The sequence below is a fragment of the Phyllostomus discolor genome, chromosome 10 (genome assembly GCF_004126475.2).
Source record: "Phyllostomus discolor isolate MPI-MPIP mPhyDis1 chromosome 10, mPhyDis1.pri.v3, whole genome shotgun sequence".
Classification (NCBI taxonomy): Eukaryota; Metazoa; Chordata; class Mammalia; order Chiroptera; family Phyllostomidae; genus Phyllostomus; species Phyllostomus discolor.
Window position 1 is genome coordinate 32,620,829 of NC_040912.2, and position 15,902 is coordinate 32,636,730.

The 15,902-nt window shown below is 39.1% G+C and overlaps 1 pseudogene; it reads left to right on the forward strand.

Moving 5' to 3' along the window:
• Positions 1–14,777: 14,777 nt before the first annotated feature.
• Positions 14,778–15,527, forward strand: LOC114508187 (annotated as a pseudogene).
• Positions 15,528–15,902: the final 375 nt, after the last annotated feature.

Genomic DNA, 15,902 nt, shown 5'->3' on the forward strand with positions numbered 1-15,902 from the left:
TCTTTTTTCAAAATTTATTTTGCATATGAAGGGGCAGGGAAGTATTATGATATTAATACAAATTGGCTAATTATGGCAAGCCCCACTTAAAACTGCTTTTTCCTTCTAATGAAAACATTTAAAGTCAGGCCTAAAATATTTTTGTTTTATAATTAGACAAATAATTTTATTCCAAACTTCTGAAACCTTTTTTTTTTTGTTTACTATTTCATGGTGATGAATCAATACAGTTTGTTTCAAAGTAAAATGATTGAAATGAGAGTTATTTACTGATTAGTTGTAGATATGATAAAGGCAACATGATATTGAATTAAAAAAAGATGGCATTAAAGAATTTCTACTGAGTTGTCATAAGTTAACGGAAGAAATTTCTGCATTTTTTACATACAAATGACCAGTGATTTGGATAGAAAGTACAGAATTTTTAAAAATTAATTAATTAATTTATTTTTTAATCATTGTTCAAATACAGTTTTCTCCTTTTTACTCCCAATCCAGTCCCCCCTCCCACCTCTCCCCACTTCCCTCCCATTACCACCCTCCCCTTAGTTTATGACCATGTGTCCTTTAAGTTTGTTCCTGTGAACCCTTCCCACTGTCCCCTTAAATTCCTTCTACTCTCCCCTGTGGTCACTGTCAGCCTGTCCTCTATTTCAGTGTCTTTGGTTACATTTTGTTTGTTTCTTTGTTTTGTTATTTAGGTTCCTGTTAAAGGTGAGATCATATGGTATTTGTCTTTCACTGCCTGGCTTGTTTCGCTTAGCATAATGTTTTCCAGCTCCACCTACTCTGTTGCATAGGGTAGGAGCTCCTTCTTTCTTTCTGCTGCATAGAATTCCATTGTGTAAATGTACCATAGTTTTTTGATCCATTCATTTACTGATGGGCATCTTGGTTGCTTCCAGCATCTAGCTATTGTAAATTGTGCTGCTATGAACATTGGGATGCATAGGTTCTTCTGAATTGGTGTTTTAGTCCCAGCAGTGGAATTGCAGGGTCAAAAGGCAGATCCATTTTTAGTTTTCTGAGGAAGTTCCATACTGCTTTCCATAGTGGTCGTACCAGTCTGCAGTCCCACCAGCAGTGCACCTGGGATCCCTTTCTCCACAACCTCCCCAACACTTGTTGTTTGTTGCTTTGTTTATGATGGCCATTCTGACTGGTGTGAAGTGGTATCTCATTGTGGTTTTAATTTGCATCTCTCTGATAGCTAGCGATATTGAACATTGTTTCACGTGACTTTGGATTTTCTGTATGTCCTCCTTGGAGAACATACAAGTTCTTTCTGTTCAAGTCCTTTGCCCACTTTTTAACTGGATTCCTTGTCTTCTTAGAGTACAATCTTGTAAGTTCTTTATATATTTTGGATATTAAACCCTTGTCTGAAGTATCATTGGCAAATATGTTTTCCCATACAGTTGGTTCTCTTTTAATTTTGATACTGTTTTCTTTGGCTGTGCAGAAGCTTTTAATTTTGATGAGGCCCCATTTATTTATTCTTTCAAAAGTAAAGAAATTTTTGTTTTTAAGACATACAAAGTCCAAGCATCTGAAAATGTTTTGAGTCAGCTTGATAGCACATACTTTTCAAAACCAGTATGACTTGTGGAAAACTGTGTTATGCTCTTATGATTGTTGAAAAGAAGATTGTTAGTTTGGGTATAACTCATACAAACTAGAGGATTTTAAAATAGAAATTTAACTGTGAGTTACAGACAAAGTTGGGTCACTCAGAATATTTTGTAAAAAACAAACTATGGCCAGAGGGCATATTAACACAACAGTTCTTCAGTGTTATTTGGGGTCAAATGCTAAACTGGTGTTTACATACTAGCGTGTCATGGGGAAAATGTAATAACTTAGAGGCCATGAGTGCTTTTACCGGACCAATAAGCAACTTCATTTTAGAATTTGATGGGGCTGCCGTGTAAGATAAATGGAGTATGTGGGTTGAGGAGAGGATTGGTCACCAGTCCAAAGTCCATACACTTCCACAAGCCAAACTCCAAATGTCTGAGTTTGCAGTAAGGAGGGTTTATTGATGAGGAAGGCAGCAACCAAGAAGATGAGAGTTCTATTAGTTCCTCAAATCCATCTGAGAAAGTAGAGTGTGGGCTTCTTTCATGTCAAGGAAGGGAAATCGGAAGGACTGTTTTGTAAAAACTCCAGCCCCAAGAAGGGTTCCCCTAACAAGCAGCATGTCTAAAGCAGGAGTTATTAGGCCACGGGAACAAGGCAGATTTGAACATGATACAGTCAGAGAGACCGAGCATTTCACTCTGCTACAAAATGAAAATGATCCTATTATTAATCACATGAGCAGTGGACAGTAAACTGTAGGAGGATGACAAGAACTGTATTTACGGTAGTTTTTCTCCTTTGGAGAACAAACTAACTCCTACGGAGACAGTAATCCAATAATGATCAATAGTATTTCCAAGTCTACCTCATCCTGTGTAAGAATGATCAGGCTTATTTAAGATGAGGCGAGAACTGCCTAAAGTTCACGGAGAAATATTTTGTCAGAATGATTGTTTTACTACAGACGTGGTAAAGCTCCAATGGCCCAATTTTCTGATCCTATTAGCCTCATGTGATAAATTCCCTCCACGGGTTCAAGATAAACTGTTGGAGCGATGCTCCAAGTGTGGGGTCGGCTCCTCCCAATGTCTGCGTGTGAGGCTGGTTTGGGGTAGAAGGAAGGTCTGCCCTCGGGCTGGGGGCTTTAAAAAATTCTTCATATATTTCACTAACACAGTTAATAGTCAGCCTCTGTCCTAGGTGGGTTTTAAGAACTGGTGGTTTATTTTGAGATGTACAGATTCATCTCTGTCCAAGTATTGCTCAAAATCCCATGACAAAATACATTCTGTTGTCTCTGAATCTGTTGTGATCTATCCAAAGGCTGAAGCCCCTGGACATGGTACCATGTTTGTTTACATCCTACCATGAATGAGCATTTCAGTACTTTTATGAAAGCATGTTCTGGTGTGGGGAGTGAACTACCAGGATACTGAAGACTAGTACTGGGTGGTTGTGAAGGGTTACATCTCTGGAAGAGTAAAGAAGTGTTGGGCCAAGAGGACAGATTTTACCATCTTCATGATATTGCTTAAACTAGGGAATTTTTCCTTTCTCCACAGCTCCATATCAAATGATACACAATAATTAAATAAACTCTCTTCTTTAAATGATTCTATCTCGGTCCTCTTTGTTATAGTGGTTTAGCCCACACCCTAGCTTCTTTGATATACTATATTATAACACTTTTCAGAGTCTGCCTGTGCTGGAAATTTTTACATATGTTTCTTTACCGTCATTACACTGAGAGCTTTAAGAGAGCAGAGATCTGGCTATTTTTACCTTTGTGTCTCTTGTAACTTAGTGATCGATGTAACAGATGCATGGTGAGTGTCTGTGGAATGTAATTTTAGCCTTGAGTCTCAGTAAAGTTGTGGAGAGCACATGAATATGAAACCAGTGAAAGTGTAAACATCATGTATCCAAACGGTGGGCACACATCCTCTTTGAATTTGTTTTATAAGGAACATTCTTTTATCCACCTTTGTTTGTACCCACACACCCAGGGGAAGGCTCCGAGACTTTATGGTTTTTAGGTTCCCCATATAATCGAGGCCATACAATATTTTCATTTGTCTGACTTATTTCACTTAGCATAATGCCCTGAAGGCTCACCCATTTTGTTATGAATGGCAGAATTTCTTTCCTTATGGCTGAATAACATTCCATTATTATTGGAATATTATTGGACATATACATCACTTTTTCTTTATTAATCCTTTACTGGATGCTTAGGTTGTTCCTTTATCTCAGCTATTGTAACTAATGATGCAATGCACATGGAGGTGCAGGTGCTTCTCTGAGGTGGTGGTTTCACTTCATATCATCAGAGATATACCCAGAAGTAGAATTTCTGGAGGGTATGGTAGTAGTTTTTAAATTTCTTAGAAATTTCTATTCTGTATTCTATAGTAGCTGTACCAATTTTACATTCCCACCAACAGAGTCTAAAGGTTCTCTCTTCTCCAAATCCTTGAGCTGGTTTTTTTTCTGACTACAAGGTTAATCTCCTTATCAATTTTATGACCAAGTAACTTTTTGTGAAGTCATGTAGAAAATTCTTTGAAATGTGGGTTTATATCCGGTGTAGATAATGACAAACACCACCTTATTATATTGAGATATGAACCAACAGTAGTATATATGCCTACATTTACAAGTATATTGGAGATATATGCATGGATAGAATACACAATCAAAACGTGGGGAGATCTTTGGTAGGGAAAGGGGAACATGCAAAGGCTCACTATGGGAACTAGAAGCCTTGGATACGTCTTCTGCACTCTCCTTACCTTATACTCAGCCTTCTGTACTAGATTTTGAACTCGTGGGGGTCAGGGGTCATTTCTTTCCATTTATTGCTTCGGGCTTAGGAAGGAGCATGGTATATAGTGAGGAGTTAATAAATACTTATCGAATGAAGAGTACCTTGGGGAAAATTGAAGGAGGAGCAAGTGGATGACAGAATCAAGTGCTACAAAAAGTCAAATAAGATAGGAAATAAAAAAGTCTGTTGGATCCAGCATTTGAGAGGACTTTGCTAGCTAATGAGAATAGTCGTTGAGGGCGGAAGCAGACTGAGCACATTGAGCAGGAACTGGGGGAGGAGAGAGTGAGGACCTTGACTCACTCTCATGATGACAGACTGTTAATAAGGCTGGGGAAGAAATGAAGGAGAGAGCTGGGGCAGCAGCTGGATAAGCCTTTCAAGGGTGAGAGATTAGATTCTTCACACAGGCTGAGAATAAGAGAACCACAGAAAGAGAGATTGTAGATATACGAAAAGGAGAGATTGATTGATGATGGAGGTTGGTGTTTGGGAAAAGGGAACAGAGATGAAAATCAGAACATGATGGAACGTTATCTTGAAGCAGAATCAGGGACACTTCTTTCTCAGGCATTAGAAGAGAAAAGACAAACATGAGTTAGATGTGGGTAGCGTGAGAGGACAATGAGTGAGCTTATGCCTGATGGGAGTTAAGACCAGAGGAAGGGGAGAGAGGGCTGGGATTTTGAAACGGCAGAAATTGAGGACTTGTTCCCTGCCTTCAAAGTGTAAAACACTTATTGAGGTGAAATGGGGAGATAAGTTATATGAATAATTGAGTTTACTGGGAGAAAATGCAAAGTACTAAGTAATAAAATAAGGGGCCTGGGGTGCCCTAAATTCACAGAAACGATGGAGGAATGATTTGAAATTTAGTTGGTTGGGGAAGATATCATGGAGAACTTGATGCTTTAAACTTGGCCTCAAAAAAGTGAAAGATTTTTCACTGGGGAAAAGATAAGGAAATGTTTCTTTTTTCTTTCCAAAGCAGAAATGGCATATATGAATTGAATTTTCCTTTGGTCTAGCAACATGTTTATGTCTAAGAACTAGCTTTATAAATTTGATGGAGCTCCCTCCCTAGACCACTGCTTGTTTGGGCTACCCAGAGAATTCCTAGCAGTGTATTGGTGGTAATTACTTAGTACTTCCTGAAGATCTCTCCTAGGTGAGCTTCTTAAGGAATTAGCCTTGCTCGGGTCCCTAGCCCATAGCAGGGAGCATGACCCACAGTAGCTAGAGCTCAAAAAATTTATTGAATTGAATTCTTCCACTCAGCTCTAGCTACTGTCCTGTCCTTAGTCCTGTTTTTGTATTCTGGTAGCTTCCCCCAAAGCCTTACTTCTGTCTACACACCAGTCAGTCCTGCAACATGCCTCTCTTGCCTATTGACAGGCAGCTGCAGAATCCTTAAGGACCCGCCATGCGCTTCTCAGGGAGAGTATATAGTTGGGATGATTCAATAAAAAACACCGACATATGTTTGTGAGTGATGGAGAAAGTTTTATGCACTGTTTTCATCTGAGACAGGATAAGGTACTTTTTTCAGTGAAGGAAACGATTCATCTGAATATCCGAGGGGGCCTTTGGAAAGCTCAGACTTCACAGTTTCTGTGGAGCTCGTCAGTGACGGGATGCTGCACGATACGGCCACAAGGTGGCTCCAAAGACCTTCGCAGTAAAAATGAACATCCAGGGCCTCTGGCGCTGCTGCGATCCGCTTACATTATTTTACCTGACTTTCTCAAACTCTTTGGAAAAAAGAGAAAAAGATGACATTCTTTGTGGTTGTGTTGCTATGCGCTATTTGAGCATATGGCAAGTTCTAAACAATTTTCACAAGGTTTAGAGCACGCATCAGATTCTGTATGTTCAGACTCACTTCTGTGTGTGTGTTCTATCATCTGTGTGTTTGCACATGTGTGTGTCTATCTTTATATAAAACCCCTGATTGTCTATATTTATGTCTGTATCTCATATTTACTAAGTGCTTACCATTTCAGGAATTTCACATACATCATTTTTTTTATGCACTGAATGCATGATTATATCATCTTATTTTTTCAAATTGAGGTATAATGACATCAATTTTAGGTGCCTAACATAATGATTCAATATTTATATATATTGCAAAAGGAAAGCACAATAACCTAGTTAACATGTGAGGTGATATAAATTATCTTACTTAGTCCTTATATAAAACCCTTGAAAATAGGTACTTGTATCATATATAGTAACAAAAAACTTTTGTGTGTGTGTGTGTGTTAAGAACTTTTAAGATCAATTCCCTTAGCAACTTTCAAATGTGAAATAAAGAGTCACCATGCCGTGCATTACACCTCCATGACTTGTTCATTTTTTGTGCCTTCTGACCCTTTTCACCTGTTATGCCCGCCTCCTGCCTCTGGCAACCACCAATCCGATCCCTGTATCTATGAGCTCAGCTTTTAATTTTTTTGTTTTTTGTTTTTGTTTTGTTTTTAGATTCCACATAAAAGTAGGTCATACAGTATTTTTCTTTCTCTGTCTGACTTATTTCACTTAGCATAATGCCCTCAAAGTCCATCCATGTTGTTAAAAATGGCAAGATTTCAGTCTTTTATGGCTGAATAATATTCCATTGGATATATGTTCCACATTTCTTTATTATTTATCTGTTGGTGACCACAGGTTGTTTCCGCATCTTGGCTCTCATAAATAATGCTTCGGTGAACATGGGGGTGCATACACCTTTCCGAATTAGTGTTTTCATGTTCTTCAGACAGGTACCCAGAAGTGGAAGTGCTGGATCCTGTGGTAGTTCTTTTATCAATTTTTTGAGGTACCTCCATACTGTTTTCCACAGTGGCTGCTCCGATTTGCATTCCTACCAACAGTGCACAAGGGCTCCCTTTTCTCCACATCCTTGCCAACACTTGCTATTTCTTGTCTTTTTGATAACAGTCCTTCTAGTAGGTGTGAGGTGATATAAATTATCTTATTTAATCTGTATAAAAGCCCTTGAAAATAGGTACTTTTATCATTTTGCAAATGAGGAAATTGAGGCTTAGAGAGGATAAGCATCCTGCTCAAGGACAGATATAAAGCCTTTTTGCTCTTTAGAACCACGGTATAATGCCTCTTATAGTTCTTTTAACCTTCACAACAGCTTTGTGAATTTAAAATATATGCAGAAATAAGAGTGGCTTATAAATATAGATTAGAAAGGGAGGGACTGAGATGTTTGTCTCTGGTTCCTGACCTGTTGATTACTAGTTTTTGTGAGCGTGGGAATCTTGCCCTCTGTCAAGGTGGACATGTCACACCCCAGCTGCCATTATTGCTGGAGCACAGCCGTGATCTGTGCCGGTCGCTGTGGGAGGGCCGCTTCCCCAAGCAGCTTCAATGGCCCCACATACACTCCAGGCCTTCCTTAAGTGGTTCGCTTAAGTACATTTATATCATGAGCTGACATAAAGGAGAATGAAATCTTGCCATTTTTGACAACATGGATGGATCTAGAGAGTATTATGCTAAATGAAATGAGTTAGGCAGAGAAAGACAAATGCCACATAGTTTCACTTATATGTGGAATCTAAAACAAAGCAAATGCATAAACAAAACAAAAAAAGACTGATAGCCATGGCCAGCATGGCGCAATTGGTTGGAGTGTTGTCCTGTAACTGAAAGGTTGCTGGTTCGATTCCTGGTTGGGGCACAGGCCTAGGTTGAGGGCTCCATCCCTAGTGGGGGTGTGTCAAGAGGCAACTGATCAGTGTTTCTCACATTGCTGTTTTTGCCTCTCTCTCACTTTTCCCAACTTGCTCGAATGAGAATAAGATAAACTGTTAAAAAAGCCCCACCAGAAACAGTCTTATAGAAATAGAGACCAAAGGGATGGTTACCAGAAAGGCAGGGGTGGGAGTATGGGTGAAAAGAAGAAGGGGAATATAGCCAGTAATATTGTGATAAGTTAGCACAGTGACAGATGATTACTAGGATTAGTGTGGTGATCACATTGTAAGGTATAATAATGCCGGATCACTATATTGCACACCTCAACCTAATATAACCAATATAATATTGTATACCAACTATACTTAAATTTAAAAAAATCATGAACTGAGAGACACTGTGAGAAGATCACTCATTCGAGCTTTTTATCCCCGTGCCCTTGGCCAAGAGTTCATACAAGGTGTTGAATGGCTGTGCTATTGTGTGCACTGGACTATAGCGGTCTGAGGTGGAAGAAGGAAAACTGTCTAAGATTCAGCCTCATGGTCTAGAAAATGAGAAAATAATTTCAACTATTTACTAAGGTAGTTGTCAGGATTAAATGAGACAAGGCACGTGAAATTTATGGCACACAGAAAGTGTCCAATGAATGTTCCTAGTATTACTAGACCATAATGATGGTAATGTGGAAAGAAAGCAGGGAAATGTCAGAGGAGGAAAAAAAGACAGTGGACAGGAAGGACGACCAGATATTCTGAGGGACTGAGAGGCGCGGGAGAGGAGGTGCTGTCGCATTCACAGACTGAAAACGCTGTTAGTGCCTCAGTCCTGATTATAACCAGCCACAGAGTCATGGACTTTCTGGCAGGTGACTTAGAGATCATCTACTTTTAACCATGTCACTTGAAAGAAAAATGAGTTCTGGGACTTAAGGTCAAGGTCAGCTAGCGGCAGCTCCAGGACTAGAGTCTTGGACTCTTGACTATTTCTGTTGGCCCCATCCCCCGCTATTCACATTGCTTTATGTTAATCAGGATATTTGCAAGCATGAGATTGAAGTAATTTTTGTATTATATGAACTCACTTTAGAGCATTGAGTTGCTAAAATGTAATGTCATATGGAATTGAGTGAGAGCACGGTGTTATAACTTTAAATCAAAATGACAACTTACATGGAAACTTAGTTCTCCTTGGCATAGTATCTTCAAGTTCATGATGCATTCAGTACATCTCTTCCTAGAAAAGCTACACGTAATGTGATTTTTTTCTCCATTATGGGAGAATTATGGCTGCTTTTGTGTGTGACCTCTTCAAGATGCTTCCTATTATCTTTACTTATGATATAATCTATAGAGACTTATTTCTCAGTAAGCTCCCAAATATGAATAGCAGTAACTTGATTTTATGGGCTAATATATTTTCAATAGAGTTATATTTTCTGAGCCTTCCTTAGAGAAAAGTCTTACTTCTGTAAGCATATCAGCACCTACCTCTTATCCACATGGCTGCTGGACAAAGGGAAGAAGCAGTGCACTAACTGGCTCCAGAGGCCACCCAAAGGGAAGGGTCATCGCCTTTGCAATTATGGGAAAAAAGTTCACTTGTTGTCCCAGACATAGAGCAGCTCTACCATTTTCTTGGTTAATTTTTATATGTTGCTGATGAGATTTTTTCATTTCACTATTCAAATAAGTATCTTTTTAAAAAGATTGTCTCTTGCTTCCCACTCACATATATACTGCTCAGCATGGGTGAAGACAAAAATTGGAACTATGATAACGCTGTTTTAAGACATTTATTGTGGCTTCCAATGACAAAGGTACATATTTATTGGATAAAATGTGGAAATTGTAGAACAGAAAGAAGAAGATAAGTGTGAATGGTAATTTCATCAACCAAATGGGGTTAACCTCTAGAGAAACTGGCATTTGCCTTTCCAGAGAAAGATTACTTAGATAGATCTCTAACTGGCAGACATCAGCTATATAGATAGTGTTACATATCAACAGGATTACACTAGATACTGCTGCTTTTTAGCCATTTAATCATTACTCAATTTCTTGAAATCTCAGAGCAATACCTTATTAAAAGAGGTGTAGTTTAATGAGAAACACCGGTGAGTGTAGGAAGCAGAAATTGAGTGAATTCTTTCTGTTGAAAGCTTTGAACATGGGGTTCAGAGATTTAGAAGTGTTTGGATGGACGAAAGTAAGAGCCAGGGAGGAGCAAAGGAGGGGGAAGAAAAAGCCTAGTTTTCGTGGTGAGTCAAGGATAGCGTTTAAGTGGAGTGGAGTGTGCTGATTCAGTTTTTCTGGTTTAACCTATTGAAAAAGCTGTTTTCATAAATGGTGCCATTAGAAAATCCTCTAGGTTGCCAGTTTTTGCCTCTTCAAACAACACTACATTAAACATCCTTGTACTGAAATTCTTGCTCACTGACACATTTATTTTCATGTGATAGATATCCAAGTATGAGATTGCTGGGTTGGAGGCAGTATGAATTTTAAATTAAATTGATAATGACAGACTGCTTCTTAAAAACACTCTTAACAATTCCAATTTCTGTTAGCAATGCCTTCTCCTGACATCTTCACCAATAGCAGGCTTTACTAAACAAGAAAATTGCTAATCTGAACCCTAGCTATTTATTGGTGTATACACACATACGTATTCACAATATGGCTACTTTAATTCACTTTTCTTTACTTGCAAATTCAAGCATATCTTCATAGATCACTTGTTATTACTTTACTGAGTTTGTTAGGGTATCTTTTGCCAATATAACAATTTGTTTTTATAAGGTCAAATAAATATATTTTTCAAAAATGCTTATTTGTAATTGTATCTAGTCTTCCAGATTTTTCCTAATTTTTAATTGCTTAATCGTGTAGTTAAGTCTTTAATCCATTTGAATTAATTTTTATATATTGTGGGAGATAAGAATATAGTTTTCTTTCAGATGAGTGGTCATCTGTACCAACCTTTTTTCCCTACAGAATTTGTAGCTTTTTCAGATTCAAGTCCCCATGTATAGTGGGATCTATTTGGGTTTAGCATTTTTATATTTCACTAACTAATCATCCTTTACTATGACAATGACAAATTGATTAAAATACTGTTCCTTTGGGTAAGGTCAATTAGAAAACACAAGTGTCCAAAGCTTCTCCCACCCATTGTTTCAATGGAGTTGAGCTAGACTGAGTGTTGGCCTCTCTCCCCTATTGCAATAACCTGAATAAAGTCTTTGTTGCCTGTTTAACTTTGTCTGGTACAATTCTTGCTTTGGTACAGCTCATATCTTTTCATTCTAAAAAAAATTCTCAACCCTTAGCTGGTGGTCCCCTCCTCACCCTTTTCTTGTTGTTCTTTCATGGTCCTACAAGGACCCAGGCTTTTTGTTGTTTGTGGGTTTTATCCTGTGGCTCTGCCATCCTTGAGGGCCTTGGAATCCTTCTCTGGATCTCTGAATCTGACTAGTTAATAGGAATAGAGAAGGAGGATTACTTTGGGAGACTTCTGGGCCAGGCCTAGAACTGGTATATATTATTATATTCATATCTTACTGGTGAAACTCAGTTATATATGGCCACATCTAAATGTAAGGAAAGTTGGGAAAATAATAGTCTAGCATGCGCCCAAAAGAAGGGAAGAAGGGTTTTATGAACATAAAGAGACTTCTGTGATTGTTTGCTCAACTGGCCACTTAAGGTTTATTTTATATTCTTCCTACATATAAAACATATTACCCCTTTCTGCTCCCCAAGGCAGACAACCCATCTGGTCACTGCCTCCAGTTTCAAGTTTGGGACTCCTGGGTGATATTCCATCCTTCTGCAAGGGTTGGAAGTCACTCTTGTGGACCATTGACATATGAAGAAGGAAGAAAATTTATGCCCTCTTTCTATTGCCAGAGTGATGGTGGAGCAGGGACAGGATAAACACAAAGATTCTATTCAGAGAAGAAAAGGATGGGAGACATGCAGCCATCAATGGTCCATAGATTCTGAAATTCTGTTGAGCAAGCATTATAAGGGCTTCTTTCTAATCTGGGGGTGGGAGAAATTCTTTGCTTGACACTGATTCTGATTTTGGAGAGAAATTTTCTTGATCCTTGTTCCTCATGGTCCTTGACTCTCCTGGAAAATTCTTCCTCATTCATTACCCTTATGCTCACAACAGACATAGACTTTGGTGAGTATGCCTTCTTTGCCACCATGCCTTCTTTCCTGAGGGTTGTATTAAGACTTTTCCAAACCAAAATTTTTTTAAACTAGCCTCATGACTTCTTTGTCAATTCCACCAAAATTTTGATAGTTTTTAATGTTACTTTAAATAAACTCACATAGATTTTCCCTAAACATAATTCTTAGGCTTTTCCTGGCTGGGATCTCTGGTCAGGCACAGCTGTGTGAAGGAATGTGGTCCTCTGGGATCTGAGCCCTGGTTGCTATTAGCTTTGCCCCCCCTTTTCTATCTGTACCTGGTCCCCAGTGGTCTAGCCTTGCAGATTCCCTTGGTGAGCCCTAGGAGGCAAGACCCAAGTGGGCCTCCTGAGAAGCTCCTGTGACACTGGGGCAACTGGATGTCTACTTGGGCTCTTTCTTTTCCTTCCCCACTAAGAAACTGTGGGTTCAGAGGGGCCCTCGCATTGTGGTGCTCTTCTGGTCTTGGGGAGGGGCAATGTGGTCACAGCTAAACTAATTGTCTTACCTTTCTAATGTGTCCCTTCTCCATCTTCATAGCCCAGTGTTCTGGGAATTTGACGATTATGTCTCATTTATGGATAGTTGGTAGATGGTCTTCTTGTGAGGCAGACTGAACTTGTGAATGATCTACATCACCATCTTAATGTTGTCACCTCCCATGACTGTTTCCTAAATAAAATTTCAACCGATCTACTTTAATCTAGTCTCCCATTCAACTCTTCCTCCAAGAAATACCTGCCATCACCAATTCTGATCCTTTGGGGAGTTTACAGTGTAAATTGATTTGTTCTTGCCTTTCTTCAACACTGACAGGGCTTTGTTGTCTCAGGTCTGGTACATAATTTACAAAACATACTTGTGCTTTCTACCTTCCAAAATTTTGTGTCTGTTATGCGCTCTTCCATTCTTCCTGTCATTGTGGGTTTGTGACTTACCATGAGAACATGAATTAATTTTAGCAAGCCTTCAGGAAAGAGCAGGAGTAAACGGCTGTGTTTAATTCCCATCTTTTTTTCCCCACTAGTACTTCTCTTTTTATAATTTTCTTGGATATCACTTTCCATCTTTAGAGGGAATGTTGAATACATTTTGATAAATTAAAAAGCATAAATATGGATCCAACAAAAAGAATGTTACCTCCTTTTCATACAACTTGGACTTCTGCAGGAAGAAGTGTTGCTTCTTAGTGTTGCACCTTAGTGTTGCATGGGGAAAAAACCTTAGTGTTGCACTGGGCTCTATTCTAAATACAGCACTAACCAGTTGAAAGCTAGAGCCAAGGAGCAGGGTGGGAATCAGTGGATGGAAAATTACTAGAAGGAAACATTAGGGGCAAGGGGAGATTCTGGCTAAACCAATTGGACAGGATTCTTGCTGAAGGAAGACCAGGGTGATCAGATATTTAGGATGAAGGATGAGGAATTTGATATTACATCGCAGTGATCAAATATCAAAGGTGTGACTTTGGTCTAAACTGGCATAAGATTCTTACTAGAATTGGGTGTTGCAGATCTGACAGGATAGACATTGAAGTTCAAGGTTGACACCTAGTTGAGAAAAGGGTTTAGAGGAGCCTAACTAAACTTTGATCAAGAAAAGGGTTTTTGATAACTGTCAAATAACTAAATAAAGGTGTGTGTGTGTGTGTGTGTAAAATATATAATTATATAACTGCAGAAAAAGATATTAGTATTGGTTACTTGACTGGGGAGAGAAGGCATGTGTTTGGAAAGAGAAAGAGCAGGGGAAAATAAAATAGATGTAACGACATAAAAATAGCATTTGTCACACATAGTCGTCCCCTATTATCTGCACGTTTGCTTTCTACAGTTTTGGTTACCTGTGGCCAACATCAGTTCAAAAATATTAAATGGGAATTCCAGATGTAAATAATTCATAAGCTTTAAATTGCAAGCTGCTCTGAGTAGATTCCAGATGAAATCTCTTATCATCCTGATTTATCCCGCCCAGCACTTGAATAATCCCTTTGTCCAATGTATCTGTGCTGTACAAGCTACCTGTCACTTAGGAGCCATCTCAGTTATTAGGTCGACTGTCGCAGTGTCATAGTGCTTGTGTTCAAGTACTCTTACTGCACTTTAGAAATGGCCCCCAAGCACAAAAGTAGTGATGCTGGCATTTGGGACGTGTCAATGGAAGCCGTCAAGTGCTTCCTTTAAGTGAAAAAGGGAGTTCAGAAAAATAAGATTTTTTGAGAAAGAGAAAGTGAGCACATTCAGATAATTTTTATTACAATCTACTGTTATAATTGTTTTACTATATTGTTAGTTATTGTTGTTAATCTCTTACTGTGCCTAATTTCTAAATTAAACTTTATAAATTAGGTATGTATATAATGTGGATAAATGGGACACTTCTATGATGCCATTTATTTCACATTTTATACATATATGTAAATAAACATTGCTCTTTTCAGCCAGCACCAAGCCATGGGCATCTCTCAGGACAACTGGCACAAATGCTGCAAGACTGAGGACAAGAGAAACCCCTACCACAAGAAGCGAACATATGAGCTGGGGTGCCCTGCTGCCAATACTAAGATTGCCCCCCTGCTGCATACGCAGTTTGTGTGTGGTGAGGTAACGAGAAGAAACCAGCCTTGAGGCTGGACGTGGGTAACTTCTCCTCAGGCTCAGAGTGTTGTATGTGCAAAACAAGGATCATTGATGTTGTCTACAATGCATCCAACAACAAACTGGTTTGGACCAAGACCCTAGAAAAGAACTGCATCGTACTCATTGACAGCACACTGTACCGACAGTGGTACAAGTCCCATTGTGCATTGCCCCTGGGCCGCAGGAAGGGGGCCAAGCTGACTCCTGAAGAGGAAGAGATTTTAAACAGAAACAATCAAAAAAAATTCAGAGGAAATATGGTGAAAGGAAAAAGAATGCCAAAATCAGCAGTGTTTTAGAGGAGCTGTTCTAGCAGGGCAAGCTTCTTGCATGCATCACTTCAAGACCAGGCCAGTGTCAAGAATGAGGAACAGTTAGGATGAATCACTGAGTGTCAGAAGAGAAATTCAGGGAGATAAAGCTGGAAGGAAATGTTAGGGCCAAAAAAGGAAAAAACAAAGACCAGGCCAATGTGGCCAAGCAGATGGCCATGTGCTGGAGGGCCAAGAGCTGGAGCTTTATCTGAGGAAAATTAAGGTCCAGAAAGGCAAATAAATCCTCTTCCCTCCTTTCTTGAAACCTCAAGTTAAAAAAACAAAACAAAATAAAAAACTCATGTAATAAAGGTGTTCAATTCTCAGAAAAAGTAAATTAAAACACATCTGAAAGGATGCTTAAAATATATTAATTGTGGCATGGAAGATAAAAGATGGCCAAGAATTTCTTGACACCCCTCCTGTTTAGAGATAGACATCTAGGAGCGCCCCCCCCCCCCCTTCAGTATGGGGACATGCTCTGTGAACTGCTTTGACCAACAGAATATAGCCAAAGTGAAGCACCATCAGTTTCCAAGGTTAGGCCTAATGAAAGGGCAGCTTCCACTTCCTTCCTTTGAAACTCTTCCTTTTGGAGTCGTGAGTCACCGCATGAGAAGTCTGA